This window comes from Eumetopias jubatus, unplaced genomic scaffold, assembly GCF_037043125.1.
Source record: "Eumetopias jubatus isolate StellerSeaLion01/CBP00866 unplaced genomic scaffold, mEumJub1_p1.0 scaffold_2, whole genome shotgun sequence".
Lineage (NCBI taxonomy): Eukaryota > Metazoa > Chordata > Mammalia > Carnivora > Otariidae > Eumetopias > Eumetopias jubatus.
Window position 1 is genome coordinate 181,937,788 of NW_028274808.1, and position 14,995 is coordinate 181,952,782.

Sequence of the window (14,995 nt, forward strand, 5' to 3'; positions counted from 1 at the left end):
CAGGCTTTCAAGTTCAGGAGACACAGAGAACCCCCCTCAAAATCAATAAAAATAGGTCAACAACTTGACATGTAATAGTAAAACTTGCTTATCTCAGAGACAAAGAGAAAGTCCTGAAAGCAGCTCGGGACAAGAGGTCTGTAACCCACAAAGGTAGAAACATTAGATTGACAGCAGACCTATCCACAGAGACCTGGCAGGCCAGAAAGGACTGGCATGATATATTTGGGGTGCCAAATGAGAAAACTATGCAGCCAAGAATACTTCCTCCAGCAAGCCTCCACCAAGTCATTCAAAATAGAAGGAGAGATAAAAAAGCTTCCGGGACAAACAGAAACTAAAAGAATTTGTGATCACTAAACCAGCCCTGCAAGAAATATTAAAGGGGATCCTTTAAGCTAAGAGAGAGCCCAAAGGTAACATACACCAGAAAGGAACAGAGACAATATACAGAAACAGTGACTTTAAGGTAATACAATGGCACTAAATTCATATCTTTCAATAGTTACTCTGAATGTAAATGGGCTAAATGCCCCCAATCAAAAGACACAGGGTATCAGATTGGATGAAAAAACAAGACCCATAGATATGCTGTCTGCAAGAGATTCATTTTAGATCCAAGGACACTGCAGATTGAAGGTGTGGGGTTGGAGAAACATTTATCATGCCAATGGACATCAAAAGAAAGCTAGGATAGCAATCCTTATATCAGACAAATTCGATTTTAAACCAAAGACTATAATAAAAGATGAGGAAGGACACTATATCATAATTAAAGGGTCTATCCAACAAGAAGATCCAACAATTATAAGTATTTATGCCCCTAAAATGGGAGCAACCAATTATATAAACCAATTAATAAGAAAATTAAAGAAACACATTGACAATAATACAATAATAATAGGGGACTTTAACACCCCACTCACTGCAATGGACAGCTCATCTAAGCAGAAGATCAACAAGGAAACAAGGGCTTTGAATGATACACTGGGCCAGATGGACTTCACAGATATATACAGAGCATTCCATCCTAAAGCAACAGAATACACATTCTTCTTGAGTGCACATGGAAACAACACAGCAAACATTCTCCAGAATAGAACACATACTGGGTCACAAATCAGGTCTCAACTGGTATCAAAAGATTGGGATCATTCCCTGCATATTTTCAGACCACAGTGCTTTGAAATTGGAACTCAATCACAAGAGGAAATTTGGAAAGAACTCAAATACATGGAGGTTAAAGAGCATCCCACTAAAGAATGAATGGGTCAACCAGGAAATTAAAGAAGAATTTTAAAAATGCATGGAAAAAAAAAATGAAAATGGAAACCCAACTGCTCAAAACCTTTGGGATGCAGCACAGGCAGTCCTAAGAGGGAAGCATATAGCAATACAAGGCTTTTTCAAGAAACAAGAAAGGTCGCAAATACACAAGCCAACCTTACACCTAAACGATCTGGAGAAAGAACATCAAAAAAAAAGCTTAAACCCAGCAGGAGAAGATAATTAATAGAGATTAGAGTAGAAATCAATGAAATAGAAACCAAAAGAACAGTAGAACAGATCAATGAACCTAGGAGCTGGTTCTCTGAAAGAATTAGTAAGACTGATAAACCCCTGGCCAGACTTAGCAAGAAGAAAAGAGAAAGGACCCACATTAATAAAATCATGAATGAAAGAGGAGAGATCACAACCAACACCAAAGAAATACAATTGTAAGAACATATTATGAGAAACTAAATATCAATTACAAAAGTAACATGTGAATTACAGCAAAATCTGGAGACTATGAGAAAGCACAAAAATCTCCATAATTTCCCTAGCTGAGGACTCCCATTGCTAATAGGTTTACAGGTCCAGGCTCTGGAGATAGATAAATAATAGCTAGATTAGCAGCCAGTACTGCTCTGTAAACTTTTCGACTTAATTCTTGTTTTCACCTAACAGAACAACTTTTTTTTCTTTACCATACTTTCAGTGGCTGAATTATATTACATTATATGGATGTATTTGTATTTGTTTTATCCAATCCTCCCATATGGAATATTTATGTTATCTCTGGTTTTTGGTTATTATAAAAAAAATTCTGACCAAAAAAAAGGCCTTGTAGTCAAATCCATAGTTTCCATACTAATTCCCTTGGGATAAATTCATGGAAGTAGATTAATGAGAATATACAGTTTAAAACTTGCTGTACATGGCTGGCTTTGCTTGGCATCTCAGGTTGGGCTGGCATGACCACTCAGCTTAAGATATTTGGGTTTCCAGCAAGAGTCACACAGCAAACTCTGGCCTCTAGCGGTAAAGCTGCATTCAAGAGCTCAGAAGCTGGCTTCTCACTGCTGGCCTGCTGCATTAGGACCCCTGGTAACCAGATGCTCCTCCACTTGTGGTTCTCACCCCGAAGGATTAAAATCAGGAGCACTCATGGTCTGGTGGATAGATTTTTTGGGGGGTCCTCTGAACTCTAGAGGTTCAGAACCTAGAACTAGCTAGAATCTAGAACTTCTAGAACCAGGAATGAGAACTGATGACTCCAGGTTAGAAACAGCCCTGAAAATCTCTCGGGGGTCTGTTTGGAGGAAGGGGGAACATAAAACTACCTCTTGAAATTATCGATTTTAGATAAAGCAGTCAGAGGACTCTCCAACAGGTGCTGACATTCTATAAAATACGAGTTCTGTTCTAGTTTACTAAGAAGGGCCCGTGTGATATTTTAGCTCAAGTGGCTTAAATATACAGAGGCAAGAGAAGCTCCAGTGTGAATTAATTGGGTCATTCTCAGCTTTTTTTTATTTTCCATTGCAAGTGAACTAAACTTTGTTTCCACTCTTTACAAGAGACGGTGTGGACTTTGAAACCATATGATCTGGGCTAAAATACTGGCTTTTACACTTCTTAGAGATCTGCCTTGAGCAAATGACTTAATTTCTTTGTGCCTCAGTTTTTACATCTGTAAAATGGGCATCAGAATACCTACTTCATAGGCTGTTGCAAGGATTAAATGAGAAAGCAAATGTTGTGCACCTGAGGCCCAGCATCCAGTAAATACTTATAAAACATTAATCCTCTTTTCCTCTTCTCTTAGTTCAGCAGCAAATCTGGTGTGACATATACATTATAAATGTGGAGTCCTTCCCAAGTGTTTTATTTACAATTTCAGGTTCACTGACTATCTCAAATCAGCAGGAATTCTTATATCAGTGGAACATTCACTTACAATAACCAAGGGGTAGAAACAGCCCAAATCTCCATTAACAGATGAATAGATAAGCGATGTGTGGTATATACATACAATGGAGTATCATTCAGCCATAAAAAGATAGTGATACATATTACAATGTGGACGAACCTCGAAAACGTTACGCTAAGTAAAAAAAAGTCAGAAACAAAAAGTCACATATTGTATGATTCCATTTACATAAAATACTCAGAATGGAAAATTCAATAGAGAGAGAGGACCTAGGTAGGTGGTTGCCAGGGGTTGGGGAAGGTGTAACGGAGAAACTGCTTAATGCGTAAAGGGTTTGACTTTGGAGTGATGGGAATGTTCTGGAACTAGAGAGAGGTGGGGAGTGCGCAACGTCCTGAATGTACTGAATGCCACTGAATTGTTCACTTGAAAATGGTTAATTTTATGCGACAGGAATGTCGCCTTAATAAATTATTTTTAAAAAATCATGAGAGGACCAAAGCCATTCCTGCCAGAATTCAACCCCAGTCTAGGATGTACCCAAACTCATAAGCTCCTGGCCCACTACATTGCTTTCTCTGCTCAAAGTCACTCTCTGGGCCAAGCTCTGGAGGGGAACAAGGGTGAGAGGTGAAGCGAGTTGGTTGGCGGTGGGGGGGTGGGGAGGGGAGAGGAAGAGCCCCAGGGCAGAGAGGGAAAGCCCTACGGGGTGTGAAACCCTTGCTGACTGTGATCCCCAACACCACTGACTTTCTAACTGGTCTTAGCCACATTCTTGATTTCGTTCATGACACATTAATCCCAAGCACCAGACTGGGACCAGCCTGATGTGGCCTTATATTCTAAAACTTCATCATTAGTCTCGCCCCTATTGATCCTTAGCCTCACCTGGTTCAGTAATCTGCACAGGGAGGGCGCCTGGGTGGCTCAGTTGGTTAAGCAACTGCCTTCAGCTCAGGTCATGATCCTGGAGTCCCGGGATCGAGTCCCACCTCGGGCTCCCTGCTCTGCAGGGAGTCTGCTTCTCCCTCTGACCCTCCCACCTCTCATGTGCGCTCTCTCTCTCAAATAAATAAATAAAATCTTTTTTTAAAAAAAGTAATCTGCACAGGGAGATCAGATTCGATGTCACTCACAGGACAGACTCCCATGAACTCAGTCCAAGAGGCTGGTGACTAACGCCAGAAGGTCAATTAATTCATTTATGGAGTTTGGTTATATTAGGCAGCCATTGATTACACAATGGAGGTGGGGAGAGAGCTATTATAATAGTACCAAAACTTTACCAAACTTCTACCACGTGCCATGCAGTCTAGAAAAGTGCTGTCCACTTGGTATCTCACAGAATCCCTGCAACAACCCAATGAGACAGATGCATAGACACGTTATCGCCATTTGACGGAGAGGAAACAGGGACTTAGTAAGAATAAGGGATTTGCTTGGGACCCTGCAGACACATACATCGAGGAATCCAGGTGTGACCCGCAGTGAGCCTGGTGTGGAGCCCACCACAGAGGTGCAAACGGTCTGAACTGCAGGGGCAGAGGGAGCAGACGAAGGACAAGATTTGATCAGTATCAGGAAGGGCAAATGGACAGACCCGCAGCCCCTGGCTGTGGAGGGTGTGCGGAGGAAGGAGTAATTGAAGACAGCTCCCAGTTTTCCGGCTTTCACCACCGGGTGGGTGAATGATGATTGAACAGCCTTAGCTCTTCGGGACAGTAGAAACTGGTATCGGAGACAAAGTGCTCATTCCTGCTGAAACACATAGTTCCAAATGGTCTGCGTATTTGGAAGCTCCAGTGAGTGAATGAAGGGATGGAGGGGCGAGAGATGTTTTCACAGATTTATCAGGCAGCCTCGGTGCATACAGCCTGGAACCTTCTGCCTTGGGCCACTCTAAACATTCTCTGAGCTCTTCTTAGGCGGTCCATGGGAACATGTGACTTCTCAGTAAGTTTCTCCATATCCATCAGGATCAAGTACAAACTCCACAAAGGGCCTCCCGTATGTATCTCTATCTGAGCTGCCTTATCTCTCTCTCTGCAGGCTCATCGCCCACAGGCCGGCCTGCAGCAATTCCTCAAAGTTCTAAGGTCCCCTTCTGATCTTGGTCTTTGCTCCCTTTTCTTGGAAAGCACCTCCCTTCCCCCCCCCTCTCCTCGCTCCCTTTCACATGTCTGGTGAGGGACGGCCCAGACTTCAGTGCTGCGTTCAGAGATCACCCCCTCTGGGAAGTCTTTCTCCTCCCCACCCCCAAGGCACTGGGTTCTCCCTCTCACCTCCTCAGAACCAACAGAATTGTGTGCTTGTAAGCCTTACTATGCACCAAGCAACGTGCTAGGTGCTTTAGTTATGAATCTCAGTATTTTCCCGAGTATAGTATTTCTATCCCTGAGACACATGAAATGTTTCTGACCCAAATGAACTTTAAAAATTTTAATAGCGGGGCGCCTGGGTGGCTCAGTCATTAAGCATCTGCCTTCAGCTCAGGTCATGATCCCAACGTCCTGGGATCAAGCCCTGCATCGGGCTCCCTGCTCCGCGGGAGCCTGCTTCTCCCTCTCCCACTCCCCCTGCTTGTGTTCCCTCTCTCACTGTGTCTCTCTCTGGTAAATAAATAAATAAAATCTTAAAAAAGAAATTTTTAATAACTGTGCATTTGCTTTAATGTGCATTAGAAAAAAATATAGGCCTCACACACTAAACCCAAGATTTCACAAATATTACCATTTCAGAGGAAGCAAAAGTGGGTGGCAATGTTAATGAACTAATTGTACCTGCTGCAGGGATAGCAAGCAAACATTTTAAAGGGGGAGGTCCTAATACCTGAGGTTTGGGGAAATCTCATTTAATCCTTACAACAACGCTGTGGAAATGGTAGCTTCACATTGCTGAGATAGAAGCCGGTGGGTCCCAGAGGTTAAATAGCGTGCCCCTGGCCACAGCGCCCGCAAGGAAGGCATAGGGTTGGCTCTGCGTCTGGCCTGGCTCCTTCTGCCCTAGCAAAGCTCCTGCCCTGTCTCCCTCTCTGGATGGTTGACGGTCCTGGAGAGCAGGAACACGCCTTCATGGTCTGTGCATCCTGTGCCCAGGGCACGTCCCGACACAGTAGAACTTACTAAGGTTCTGTGCAAAGAACTGACCGCCCGAGTGCTTGGCGCACAGTTTGCAAAGCACTCACCAGCATCTTCATTCACTTCGCCCAAACACTCTTCTGAAGAAAGGTTTGTTAATCCCCTTTTCTGCTTCCCAGGGGAGGGCACCGGGATCAAAGTCTAGCCTTCAAGCTAGACTTCAGACTCATCAGGGTGCCACTGAGGTCCGGGGAGTTGGGGAGTCGGGTGGGGGGGTAGAGAGGGCAGGAAGGGAAAACTGATCCGGTCCTCCTCTACAGACCCCAGGCAGGGGACCTTTAACCTTGAGCACTTTTTCCCTTTCCAAGCTCAGAGCCCAGGGGGCCAAAGTCACAAGAACTTCCTGTCCTCAGTGAGCACCTGACAGTCACTTGGGACTTAGATAAGATATTAAGAGCTGAAGACTTGTCCTTGAGCAAGGGGACACTCCTGGGTCAAATCCAGTTTCCCAATTGACACTTTATGGGGGCATTTGCGTTTCTCTTTTCTTTATTACGTTTTCTTACTTGTGACAAAATAATGTAAGTTCATGGTCAAACAATTGGGAGGAGGGGGAAAATACGTAAGTTTTTATACTTTTGATATATTCGCATATGTGACCACATAATTATAAATGTATAATATAAATATATAATATGTATCATTGGATATAATTTTCCTGATCAATATTTCTTACCACCCAGAAATGACTAACATTTGCGTGTGTAGACAGAAGGAGGAGGAAGAAGAGGAAAGGAAAGGAGAGGGGCTGTTCCTTGGTAAGGGAGAGCTGTGTTTAAAAAGGTCTTAATTTTTGCTGTTCTTGACTGGGGGCTTCCTCTATAGACTCCGGGGATGGAGGGCGTCTGGAGGTCTCTGGACCTAGGGCTTGGGAGAAATGAACTGGGGCTGAGATCTGGGAAGCAGGAGCGGGCTGAGCACCAGGAAGGTAGGCCAAGGAGAAAGCCGGACAACAAAGCACGCCAGGTGATCCCATGTGGTCCACAGACTGAGTTGAGATGAAAGTTGTCTTTCTGGCGGTGTCCACTCGATGACATTTTCAAATTTTTAGGAAAGCCCGTGACTTTAAACAGCGGGTCTTGGTGCTTTGGGGACATGAAGGAAGGGGTAAAGTGGCATCAAATAAGTAAGCAGCCATGTGTGGACCAACAGCTAAGGGCAGGAGACAGAAGGCTCAGCTTGGTGCAAGAGAAAGGTGACTCATCATGGCCCACAGGGGCCAGCGCTCCGAGAGACCCTCAGGAGTCCACCGGAGCGAACCAGAGTTCCTGTTACCCAAGACAGAGGGGGGTGAGTTTTGGGGTTTTGTTTTTTGTTGTTTTTCCCCCAAAGTTTTTATTTAAATTCTGGTTAGTTAACATATAGTTACATGACTCGTTTCAGGAGTAGAATTTACTGATTCACCGCTTACATATAACAGCCGGTGCTCCTCACAGTAAGTGTCCTCCTTAATCCCCATCCCTCATTGAGCCCACCCACCTCCTCTCCAGCAACCCTCAGACGGTGAGGTGTTCTTTGTTTTTTTAAAGATTTTATTTACTTATCTGGGGGGCATGGGGAGCAGAGGGAGAGGGAGAAGCAGACTCTGCTGAGCAAGTTGGACTTGGGGCTTGATCCCAGGACCTAGAGATCATGACCAGAGTCAAAGGCAGACGCTTTAACTGACTGAGCCACCCAGGCGCCTCCAAAGGGTGAGTTTTGAAGGAAATGTCTGGGGGCACCTGGGGGGCTCGGTCCTTTAAGCGTCAGACTCTTGGTTTTGGCTCAGGTTGTGATCTCGGGGTACTGAGATCGAGCCCCGCCTCCCGCTCTGTGCTCGGCGGGGAGTCGCCCTGGGATTCCCTCTCTCCCCCTCCTCCCCTGCTCCTCCCCTTCTACGCCCCCCTTCTCGCCCTCCCTTCCCCTCCGCTCCGCTCCGCTCCCTTCCTCATAATCTTGCTCCCTCTCTCTCTAAAATAAATAAATAAATCTTTTTAAAAGATAAATAAATGAAATGTTTGGAGAACATACACACTTTTGTATACACGCAGACACAGATACACACGCAAACACATACACACCCCGTCTCTTTTCCCCCCTCTCACCAGGAAACCAGAACTAAAAAATAAAGTTGGCCAGAAAAGACTCCTGTTCGCCCTGGCCCGGGGCCATGTGTCCTTGAGAAAAGCTGGGCCTAGGGCCCCAGAGCCCACTGTCAGGCTGTCTGGGGCCGAGGACTTTAACCGGTCTGGAAAACGCTATCACACCCCATGCTTGGCCTCCGCTGTCTTTTACAGCCTCCGATTGCCAACAAGTTTCAGCTTGACTCACGGAGGAATTTGGACTGCAGTGTTCTAAGAGACAGTCACCTTCATCTCTGGATGCAGAATTTCCTAAGAAGCCCTTGTGGGGGCGGTGCACCTCGGTTTCAAGCCATTCCTTTTCCCAACGACCCCACCCGCCACCACCAACTCACCCCCATTCCTCCTCCAGCTCTCTCTCCCTAGGGATTCTTTTGCTCTGTGGTTGTTATCGACCTTTTCCTGGTTGTAAAATTTTGCTTATGCTAAATTGAAGGTTTAGGAAAGTATTGAAAAGGTTGCTCACTGTGTCTACCAAAATGTTGTAAAGATTAGATAATATATATATAATTTTGATTGCTTCTCCTTTCATGTTTCTTCCTGGAGAGGTTTATTCCTGGAGGGTGAACAGCGTTGGTACTATTGTAAGTGGGATTTTTTTTTTCCTTCGCATTATTTAGGAACAGCTAAAACTTCTGGAATAATGGTAAATCATTGTGGTGATACCTGAATCTTTGTCTTGTTCCTGATTTTAATGGGAGTGCCTTTGTTGTATCACTTTTATTTTTTAAAAGATTTGTTTATTTTAAAGAGAGAGCACAGAGGGGAGGGGTTGAGGGAGAGAGAGCATCTCAAGTAGACTCCCCGCTGAGCACTGAGCCCAACCCTGGGCTCAATCTCAGGACCGTGAGACCGTGACCTGAGCCAAAATCAAGAGTCGGATGCTTAAGCTTAACCAACTGAGCCACTCAGGCTCCCCTGCTGTGCAGCTTTTAAGTATGATATTGATTCTTATTTATACCAGTTAGATTTTGGACGTTGAGACAGATGTTCTTTACCAAGAAAAAGAAAGCATATTTTTTAAAATGAAAGTTTACTACTTAAAAATAAATTAAAAATAATAAATCAAAATAAAGCAGAAATGGATATTGAAATTTATCAAATTTTTCAAAAATATCTGTCAAGAGGACAGATATTGATGTGAATTTTTTGAGTAGATTTTTTTCATATCAAACCATCCTTATTATTTCTAATATAGCATCACTTGGCATTTCATGTACTACGGGGCTTATTTGCTGGAATGTTGTTTAAAATTTTTGTTTTGATATACATTAAGTGAACATCATCTATACATTTTTTTTAAACCTTCTTCTGAATTAGCCTCATAAACTGAATTGTGATGTAATCCATAGTTTCCCCTGTCCCTTGTCCTGGAACAAGTTCTTTGTCATGAGAATTATCTACTCCTTCAAAGTCTTTTCTAACAGAGTTTTCTCTTGTAATCACTTAGCCCAGCAACTTTTGTGAAGGCAGTCAACTTCTCTTTCATGGTTATTGGTTTGTTTAGATTATTATCCATTTCTTGATTCAAGTTTGGTAATTTACATTTTACTGGAGAATCATACCTTTTGTATGGATTTTCAAGTGTGTTGCTGAGTTGCACATAATTTAAAAATTTCTGTATCTTCTGTATCTGTAATTTTCTCCACTACTTGGTATAGTGTGGAGATTTAAAATGGCAGGACCATGGGGCATCTGGGTGGCTCAGTTGTTGAGCGTCTGCCTTTGGCTCAGGTCATGATCCCAGGGTCCTGGGATAGAGTCCCACATCGGGCTCCCTGCTCCGTGGGAAGCCTGCTTCTCCCTCTCCCACTCCCCCTGCTTGTGTTCCCCCTCTCGCTGTGTCTCTCTCTCTGTCAAATAAATAAATAAAATCTTTAAAAAAATGTGTCTGGCTCTCTGTTTCGGCTCAGGTCGTGATCTCAGCTCATGGGATCCAGCCCAGTGCTGGGCATGGAGCCTGCTTAAGAATCTCTCTCTCCTTCTGCCTCTGCCCCTTCCCCATCCTGCTCCCACACTTTGTCTCTTTCTGTCCCTAAAAAAGAATAAAATAAAACAATAAAATGGCAGGACCTAAGGACCAGAAGCCCTGGGTTCAAATTTCCATTCTCCTACTTCCTCCTATGATGAGATTAGTTAGATAAATCACAGGCTCCTGACATGCAAAAGTAGAAGTAGAGATAATAGGACTTTGCACTTCACAAGGATGCTAGGACGCGAAGGGGAGTAGGTAGAGGGCTTAACACAATTGCCTAGAACATGGAAATATTCAGTAAATGTGGGCTGTTTTTATATATCTAATATTAGGTATTTGCATTTTTTCCACGCTTTTTCTTTATTAGATAAGCAAAACATTACCTATTTTGATTTTTTTTTTTTTAATCTAAGACTGTTGACTTCTATTTTGTAATGCATTTTCTTTTTTCTGTTTAACCTTTGTATTTCCTTTCTCTGGATTTCCTTCAGGCTACTTTGCTTTCTAACTTTTTGAGCTTACTGCTTAATTCCGTTACTTTCTTTCTTGCTTCTTTAATCATGAAAGCATTTGCTACTTTGAATTTGCTTCTCATTACAGCCTTGTCATGCAGTATGCTCATTACTGCTACGTTTGAAATATCCTACAGTTTCATTTTGGTTTCATTTTTGATAAAAGAGGTTTTTTTAGGAGAGAATCCCTGTGTTTTCATAGGGTTGAGTCTTTTTGTTGATTGCAGTTCTGTTATTAATATTGGTTAGAGGACGCACCAAATAATTCATGCTTTGGGGAATTTCCTGAAATTTTCTTTGTTGAATAATATATAATCAGTTTCCAAGTGACCTACAAGTCCTAGAGAAGTGTTATGTTTATAGGAAAAGGGAATATAATATTTACCTATTAAATTGACTTTCTTAATCATCACATCATTCAGACTTTCTCAATGCCATCTGATAGAAATATACTGTAGACAACATATGTGATTGAAAATTTTCTAGTAGCCCTGTTAAAAAGTAAAAAGAAATAAGTGAAATTAATTTTAATTAAAGTATTTATGTAACACCTTACATCCAAAATATTATCATTTCAATAAGTTGTCAGTATAAAATGTATTAATGAAATGTTTTACATCTTTGCCTACTGAGTCTTCAATTCAATGTGTCTTTTACATTCACAGCACTTCTCAATTCAGATGCTAAATTGTCATCAGGAATACTTGATCTATATTTAGATTCCATAAAATCTACAGTTGAAAAGTAGATTTGCATGCCTATGTTGTTCTCAACATTCTTAAAAATTTGTCAATACTGAATCAAGTATCATTTTAAAAAATTGTATTAAAATTAATTAAAATTAAATACAATTAAAAATTCAGTTTCCCAATTCCACTAGCCACATTTCAAGTGCTCGGCAGCCACATGTGGCTACTCTCTACTGAATTGGGCTATATCCTTATTTTTGCCTGCTGGATCTGCCAAATAAAGATGTATTAAAATGTCCAACTACTGGGGCACCTGAGTGGCTCAGTCGCTAAACATCTGCCTTCGGCTCGGGTCATTATCCCAGGGATCGAGCCCCGCATCAGGCTCCCTGCTCCACGGGAAGCCTGCTTCTCCCTCTCCCACTCCCCCTGTTTGTGTTCCCTCTCTCGCTGTGTCTCTCTCTGTTAAATAAATAAATAAAATCTTTAAAAAAATAAAATAAAGTAAATAAAATGTCCAACTACTTTTAAGGATTTATTGTTAATTTTATTTACATGTGATAATGGTATTTGAATTTTTTTTGAATTTTATTGAGATGTAATTGACATATAACATTATATTAGTTTCAGGTGTGCAACTTACTGATTCGCTAATGTACATATTGTGAAATGATCATCACAATATGTCTGTTAACACTGATCACCATGTGAGTATTTGTTTTTAAGCATTCCTATCTTTTACAAATACATGTTGAAATATTTATGAATAAAATTATGTGATCTTTGAAAATGGTTTCAAACCAGTATGGGAAAGGAGAAAGTAGGCTTGGGTAAGTGAAAAAATACTGGCTCTGGGTTGATAATTATTGAAGTCTAGGTACACGGGTACATAGGAAGTCATTACACTTTTCTGTTTACTTTTTTTTTTTTAAAGATTTTATTTATTTATTTGTGAGAGAGAGAATGAGAGATAGCACGAGAAGGAAGAGGGTCAGAGGGAGAAGCAGACTCCCCGCCGAGCAGGGAGCCCGATGTGGGACTCGATCCTGGAACTCCAGGATCATGACCTGAGCCGAAGGCAGTGGCTTAACCAACTGAGCCACCCAGGCGCCCCTCTGTTTACTTTTTTATATCTTTGAAATTTTTCATAATAAAAAAAATTTTTTAAATCTAGATGAAACTTTTTCCATTTATGGATTCTATCAAGATTTCCAGTACACGGGGCACCTGGGTGGCTCAGTTGGTTGAGCAACTGCCTTCAGCTCAGGTCATGATCCTGGAGTCCCAGGTTCAAGTCCCACATGGGGCTCCCTGCTCAGCGGGGAGTCTTCTTCTCCCTCTGACCCTCCCCCTCTCATGCTCTTTCTCTCTCTCAAATAAATAAATAAAATCTTAAAAAAAAAAAAAAAAAAAATTCCAGTACAGGGGCACCTGGGTGGCTCAGTTGGTTAAATGTTGACTCTTGATCTCAGCTCTGGTCATGACCTCCGGGTCTAGGGATAGAGTCTCAGGTCGGCCTCCGTGCTCACTGGGGAGCACACATTCTCTCTCTCATTCTGCCTCTGCCCCCTCCCTGCTTGCACCCTTTCTCTCTCTCTCAATAAATAAAATCTTAAAAAAATTTTTTTTCCAGTACAAGGATGCCTGGGTGGTGCAATTGGTTCTGAATCTTGGTTTCTGCTCAGGCTGTAATCTCAGGGTCATGAGATGGAGCCCTGAGTTGGGCTCCATGCTCATTGGAGTCTGTTTAAAATTCTCTCTCCCTCTCCCTTTGCCTCTCCAGCTCGTGTTCTCGCTCTCTCAAATGAGTAAATAAATCTTTAAAAAAAATCTCCAGCACACTGCTTTATGTATTTCAATGTTAGGTTATTTTGTTATTTTTATAATCATAACTGAAAAATTAAATGACTTCTTATATATAATCAGAATGCAACTTTATTTTTTTTCCTGCTGATCTTTAAATCTTTTTCAATGGGAAGTTCTTTCTTGGCTTCCTCATAAAAACTCACAATTTTTCTAGTCACTCTTAGGTTAAAAAAAAGTCTTAGGATCACTTTAAGTCACAAATTCAGTGTGGTGGTTAAAAATGGCTACAGAGTCTTTGCCATTATTCCTGTGGAATGGTGGAGTCCACTCCTCTCCACTTTGACCAGTGGAATGTGGCTGAAGGGATGCTGTATAACTTCTGAAGCTAGGCCTTCAGAGCCTCACAGCTTCTTTCCCACTCTAGGTACACTCCCTTTTTAAATCCAGTCACCATGCTCTGTGAAGCCTAAGCTGCATGGAGAGGCCACATGAAGACAATCAAGGCACCTGGTTGACAGCCCTGGCTGAGCTCCCAGCCAGCAACTCTGTGAGTCAGCCATCTCAGACAACATTCAACTGGCTGTCAGAGTGCAGTACGGTTGTTTCTTAAACACAGCCTTTTTCTCTGCTGCCACCAGCCACTTTTTCTCAGACACAAGTTGGGTAGCCCCCTATCATGTCCCCAGTGGCTGCAGAGTGCTCCCACCTCACCCTCTGATGGTTCCATTGAAGCCACCTCCCTAGACCTGAGTAAGAGAGAAGCAAGCCCGTCTTGGATTGGTGCTGAGACAGAAACATGTGAAGCGGTGGGCAAAGGGCACTAATGGTCACAGCCAACATTCTGTGGCATCAGCCTGGCCCACCACCAGCTGAGCCTGCTTCTGCCCAAACTTCCTGCTCTGTTTTAAAAAAAAAAGATGTCTTCCCTCCACCATATCTAGATTCTTAATATCTCCCTTTTTATTTGAGGAGCAAAAGTGAGGGTGATGGTAAAATCAATGAAGGAACAAGATTGCCTTACTGTTTTTAAACAGAATGGTGGGGGCCGGAGGTAAGATCAAGGCAAGGGATGAAAACAGTTCCCTGAGTCAAGCTTCCCTCTTGGCTACTTGGGACTAAAACTTCAGGGGGAAGAAAGATGAGAGCTTTCTCCTTCCACCGGCAAATCTCAAGGTTCTCATCTGGTTCTGAAGTGATGTGTGGTGAGAATATGGTGCTCTTTTCACCTCTGCCCTGAATGTTTGGGGAGTGACTTGCTTGCTTTTTTTTTGTGATATGTCCCACACATACTTCAGTGGGTGGTGAGGAGCAAAAACTAGGGTACCTGTGAGGACGAGGGAGTTGGCCTTGGGAGTTTGATACAGGAAGTGATGGATATTCAGCACATGTTTATCACATTGGATAATCTTGAGTCCCATACCCTTTATTCCTTATTCCTGGACTGTTCTACCTCCTCTCTCTAAGCTTCTTTTTCCAGAATGCCTTGAACACTTCAACTCTGATATGTTTAGAACCTGCCTTGTAATCCAGAGGTCAGTGAGTCACAAGACAGCATGATTT